We start from the raw sequence: 6,592 nt of genomic DNA, 5'->3' as shown, positions 1-6,592 counted from the left end.
TTCACTGGAGCCGAATGTAGAAGAATCTATCATGGTTGCAAATAGCACTGAAGTGTATCTCCAATAGCTTTTTCAAGGTCTCAGTGAAATCTAATTCTACTTGTCTCTTATTTCTGGGGAAAGATTAAGAGACTAAAGATAAAGGCAAACTCAAAATGGTTGTCTTGTTTGAAATTGAGTGTATTTCAAAATATATCTATTTCATAAAGTTAAGCTATGCTCTCAACTTACTTTCTGGCATGTGTTAGGCTTATTTTTAGGTAATTTTAAATGTGATTACCTTTTAGCTTAATAATGCAAATAATGAAATTAGGTTAATAGAAGGAAACACAGTAAAAGTGCTTTTTGATGTGTTTTGTTTTGTTTTTTGGAGGGAAAGTACAACCAATAAATAGCTAAAAGAAGGCTAGCAATAGTTCTGAAACATCTGGCCTTACATAAAAATAATATAATGAACTTTGGGGATGGGTGGGGCAGCAGTGGTGAAAGGTGGGAGGGAGCAGAGGAATAAAAGACTAAAAAAAACTTTCAAAAAAGACTAAATATTAGATACCTGGCACTACATGTAATAAAAAGTATGTAAGACTTCTATATAGACAAGTATACAATATTACTGAATGAAAAGTTTAAAAGTCTAAATAAAAAGAGGATTATGCCATGAAAAAATAAAAGTCTGGCCTTAGCAAGAGCTGAGACAGCAATGAAAAGGGTCTTGTATTGGGAGAAGTAGGTAATTTTCAAGATTGTAGTCTTTAGGAAACTCTCCTGCAAGACTGTTTTAAGATATATATCTGGAAAATAATTCAAATGGGTATGTCAGTTTCTGAGAGTGTTTATTTATTTGTATCTATGGCAGTCTTTCCTGCTAAAATTTAAAATGTGTATTTACTGCGCAATGTCCCTTACTCAAATGATCTGATTCGTAGTGATCAAAAGCCATGAACAAAAAATTTAGCAAATGGCATTTGATTTCCTGTTTTTTTTTTAATTAAAAAATAACCTTTTTAGGCATGGCAAGGAATTTAGACAACACCTTGACATTTCAAGAATAGGGCATCTGAACACCTCTTCATATATCCCAATAGCCATAAAGTCATAGTTCCTGTGGTTTCCAACTTGACAAATAAAGGTCACTGTTTTCTCAGAACAATAGAAGTTTGATAATAAACTTAGTATTAAGAGGTTTATACTCAGGATTCCAAGCCATTTAAAAAAAGATGAAATAAAATTTTTATCCCAGATTTTTTTTTCTGGGAAATTGCCAAGGAATAAAAATGGGATGACAGATGGAATTTTTATTTGTACTTTTTATGCCAATGAGTTGATAAATCTGAAAATTAACTGCAAAATCTTGGAAAGCTTCAGCAGTCTAATCTACTTTAAAAGGAAAGAAGTCATGTTCCTATCAACAAAACGCTCAGGTTCCATAAGAGTGGACCAGGTTTTCCGTCTGTGTACTTGTCTGGAAGCATAAAACTACTAAAAAAAAAAAAAAAAAAACACTGGCCAAATATAATTTTCAAAACGAATGATCTTTTCAGTCCTCCCAATCATCTTTTAACAACATTTAAGACCAAACTAATGTAGAGCAGGAATCTACATGACACCTAAAAGAGTGAAATGCCTCAAGTTCTGATAATTTCAAGCCATGAGCTCTGTTGGTCTATGAGGGACTTTAAAATGAAAGATTCCTTGGGTAGCGCCCAACTCAAATATTTCAGTATTGCTAAATATTGGCCCACAAAATAAAACAACTCACCCAAGATCTTGTTAAGGAACAAAACTAACTCTGGAAAACTGATAAGAACAGTGTGCAAGTGGTTGAGAATATAGGCTCTGGACGCTGTCTTTACAGAGACCTCCAAATAAGATCATTCCATGGTTGTGGGGGTCAAGACTTCAACATATGAATATATCGGGGACATAATTCAACCCGTAATATGGAGGAAGAGAGGAAGCAAAAAGACTGAGCACATTGAGACTATGTCAAATTAACTGAAGGTTGCATTTGAAAGGTGTATTAGCCTGTTCTCATGCTGTTATAAAGAAATTATTGAGACTGGGTAATTTATGAAGAAAAGAGGTTTAATTGACTCACAGTTCTGCATAGCTGGGGAGGCCCTGGCAAAAGGGGATGGAGGCATGTCTTACATGTGCAAAGGAAGTGAAGGGGGACGAGCCTCTTATAAAACCATCAGATCTCCTGAGGACTCACTCAATATCACAAGAAAAACATGGAGGAAACCACCCCCATAATCCAATCACTTCCCACCAGGTCTCTATCTCAACACCTGGGGATTACAATTCAGGATGACATTTGGGTGTGGACACAAAGCCAACCCATATCAGGAGGTAACAAAGGAGATGGGGAGAAATAAATGGAAAAATCTGGGATCTATTTTGGTGGCACATTCATTAGGAATTGCTAATGAAATGGATGTGAGGTATGAGAGAAAGAGAAGACTCAAGGATGCCCACTAGCTTTTTGTTTTGAGCAAATATTGAATGCCGTGTATTAGCTGTGCAGCTCTAGACAAGTTACTTCACCTCTTTGTTCTGCAGAACTTCATTGATGATAACAGCATATATAATGCATAGGGATGTTGTGAGAATTCAGTCTGTTAATGTATGTGTAAAGTAGTAAAATGCATATCTGTATTAGGTATTATTTTCTCTTGATTTATGATGCATAGTTTAAATTCATTATTTAAAAAAAATATAATAACACTGATGGGTTCAACATTCAATCCAGGAAACAGAACATTGCAAGTAACTTCCATCTGCCTATTGCCTCCTCCTCAAGGCATCACTGCTGTCTATCCTCATTATGAAAATATTATCTTAATTTAGTGTTTATCATGTTTTGGTTTTGTTTTCATAATTGTATCCTCTTAAAGAAAAGGTCTTTCCTTCTCATTTTAGGTTCATGAAAGGGATCTCTATAAGAAAAGACATATTAACAAGAAAAAAGCATACATATATATTTAATATAAATTTTACATGACAAGGGAGTCTTCTAAGGAAATGAAGACCTAAAGATCAAGTAAACCTCTGTATTTTGTGTGTGTGTGTGTGTGTGTGTGTGTGTGTGTGTGCACGTGCGCGCGCTAGGTTTGAGGAAGAGTAGAAAGTACTGGAGATTTATTATTAGAGGACAAATGTGTAGAACCTAATGGTAATAAACTGGGGGGAAATTTGCAAGACCAATTTGTTCAGGTTCATCATGGCATCTATATATGTTTAGCTCTTTTCCTTCAGTTATAGGGAGGGCATCTCTTGAATGACTGTCTCATGGCTTACTTCACATGAAGATCAGAAAATTCTTCCTGGATATGATGACCTGCTTCAGGGAATAAGGGTGACCTTCCTACTTCTTCTGTTTTCTCAAATGCCAACATAATATATTGCCCTGAACTGCCATACCTATACTTAGGTATAAATAAATATGTCTTAATTTCCTTAATGTTGAACTTTATAAAAAATATATCATGGTGTTCTCAGAATTGTTTGTTCATTCAGTGTTCTATTACCAAGATCCATGCATGTTATTGTGTTTAGTCACAGTTCATTCATTTTTATTACAGTATAATATTCCATTGGACACCACAATTTGTAAACTGTTCTATCGACAAACTGAATTATTGGCAGTATTTTGCCATTTGTAAGGGGCCGTTATGGGTGTTTTGTACACATCTCACATCTCCTTTGCCCAATGCAAAGTTTGTGTTGGGTTTATCTTGCTCAACCCACACCTCAAAGTGTGGGTTGACAGGCCACATGTGCATCACCTGGGAGCTTGCTAAAAATACGTAACCTCAGCTCACACCTGAGAGTTTGCAATTTAGCAAGCTCCTTGGTCAATTAATAAGCACATAAAGTTTGAGAAACATTGTAGGAAGGGAACTGCTGGATTATATGATACATGAACTTTAAACTTTACCAGATAATACTTAGGGAGATGTACCAATTTATACTAGATATAATTGTTTATATCTCCTTCAATCTTTAAATTGCCAGACTTCTTAATTTGTGATAACTCAGTAGGCAAAAATAATATAATTTTGTAGGTGTTCTTTTGTATTTCTTTAATTTCTAATGAGCTGAACATCTCGTTATTCTTTTTGGTAATGTGTGCTTTCTCTGTTCATTTTAAAACTAAGATGTTTGCCTTTTCCTTTTTGGTTTGGATTATTGTTTTTAATTATCTGTAGATTATATTTATTATAACTATAATAAGAAAGAAAGAAAGAAAGAAAGAAAGAAAGAAAGAAAGAAAGAAAGAAAAGAAAAGAAAGAAAGAAAGAAAGAAAGAAAGAAAGAAAGAAAGAAAGAAAGAAAGAAAAGAAAGAAAGAAATCATTCCTTACTCTGTATTGGAAATATAGTCACATATCTGTTTTTTTTTTCAAATATTTTAAAGTTTTATTCTTTATATTTTGGTCTTTATTGTAAACAGATTTTGTGAGTAAGATAAAGTTAGAATACATCTTTTTTTTTCTTGTGGATTACTTATTTTTCTAGTTACTTTTATTGACTAGCTCCTATATTCCCTAAAGATATGCAATGACATGTCTCTGATAATATGCACATTTCCATGTAAGTCTGAACATGGTTATAGACGTTCTCTTCTATCCAATTGATTAGCTGCTTTATCCTTTGACAGTATCACTTTATCTTAATGACCATACACTTATTAAATCTTATAGTAGGACAAGTTCTTCATCATTTCTTGTCAGGAGTGTTTTGGATACTCTCAGCCTATTGCTTTCCACATACATTTTAGAATTAGTTTCAAGTCCATAAAATAACTATGCTGAAAGTCACTTTTCTTTTTTCATCTTTCAATTTTCATGTAGTGTCTTCCCTGGCATACTCCTGCAGGCAAGGGAGTATGAATAACAGTTTGCAAAGTTCCATACCCAACATCACAAAATATAAAGACTAATATAAAATTCTGCAGGTAAGTAAATGGCACTTTCATTTCTTATTTCTAATGATGCTTTTATAAAGTCCTTTGTGTTTTCTATGTAGACGATCATGAAATTGGCAAAATTTACAAAAATTCTTTTCTTTTAATTCTTTTGATGCAGTCCATTTACAATCATGCACCATGATGTTTTGGTCACCAGCAGACTGCATATACAACACCGGTCCCATGAGAGTAACAGAATGTGTATAGAAGCTTGATAAATGGCACTTGATGTTAGCATTGCAGGTCAGTAGGAAAATAGGGAAAATGATTGATATTCAGTAATGATGCTGAGACATTCGGTTTATCATTTGAAAAAATACATATACAAATAAAAATACATAGCATCTAGGTTAATGTAAGTACACTCTATCATGATCACAAAACAACGAAGCTGTCTAATGACATTTCTCAAAATGTATTCCTATCTAAGCAATGCATGACTCTATTTTTCTTTTCAAATTGTGTTGGCAAACTCCACCAACAAACTATTGAATTGAAGTAGTGATAGTGAATATATTTTCTTTATTTCAGACTTAAAATAAAATCATTCTAATTTAAATTGAATGTATGCTGCATAAATTCTGAATTCAATAAGCAGACTTAAGGCTATATATCATACTTGAATTATTACTTTCATGGAATCAAATTAATTTTGAAATACAATATTTTTACTATTATTTGTATCAGATTTTTAAAGTCTCTATTCTGATTTCTTCTTTGACCCATAAGTGTTTTTAAATTGTTATATGAATTTTCAAAAATATGTGAATATTCTTTATATTTTTTGGTCATATTCTGGTTTATTTTGTGGATTGAAAATGGAATCTATAGGCTCTCTATTGTTTGAAATTTGTTAAGACAAATTTAGTTTTGTGGCCCAGTATAAAATTCTTACAAATGCTCTATTTGAATTTGAGAAGAATGTAAATTATCTAACATTTTAGATATCAACTATCATTCCACTAAATTTGGGTTGGAAATTTTGTAGCTCTAATATTTTATATCTTTGCTAATTTTATCTGCTTAAATATTAATAATTTAAAGATTTGTTTAGAAATGTACCAAAATACTAATAGGTTTTTCTTCCTATAATTACATTATTTTACTATGTATATTTTGATATTACCTCAGTCGCAAATGTATTTTAAATTATGGTATGTTTTTCTGGTATATTAAACTTTTCATTGTGCCATTACGAAGTTTCTCATTACTAATGATGTATGTTGTCTTAAAGTGTATTTTGTCTGATATACTTAGAACTACATCAGACATTTTGCTATTATTTACCCAATACTTATTTTTTCACCCTTTTAAATTTGATTTCTATGATTATGACAAATTATGTTTTAAAGCTGATGAATTTGATTTTATTATGAATGCTAATATGCTGAAACTCTATTCTACCATCTTACATTTTGATTTCTACTGTCCCATTTTCATTTTTGTTTCTTATTTATTGCCTTCGATTTTTTCTTCAACTTTTATTTTAAGTTCAAAGGTACCTGTGCAGTATTTAAATTCAGGAGTACATATGCCGGTTTGTTACATAGGTAAACATGTGTCTTAGTGGTTTGCTATACAGATCATCCCATTCCCTAGGTATCAAGCCCAGTATCCATTA

Source organism: Callithrix jacchus, chromosome 9, assembly GCF_049354715.1.
Source record: "Callithrix jacchus isolate 240 chromosome 9, calJac240_pri, whole genome shotgun sequence".
NCBI lineage: Eukaryota > Metazoa > Chordata > Mammalia > Primates > Cebidae > Callithrix > Callithrix jacchus.
The sequence above is the reverse complement of the archived record's forward strand: the minus strand, read 5'-3'. Positions refer to the sequence as shown.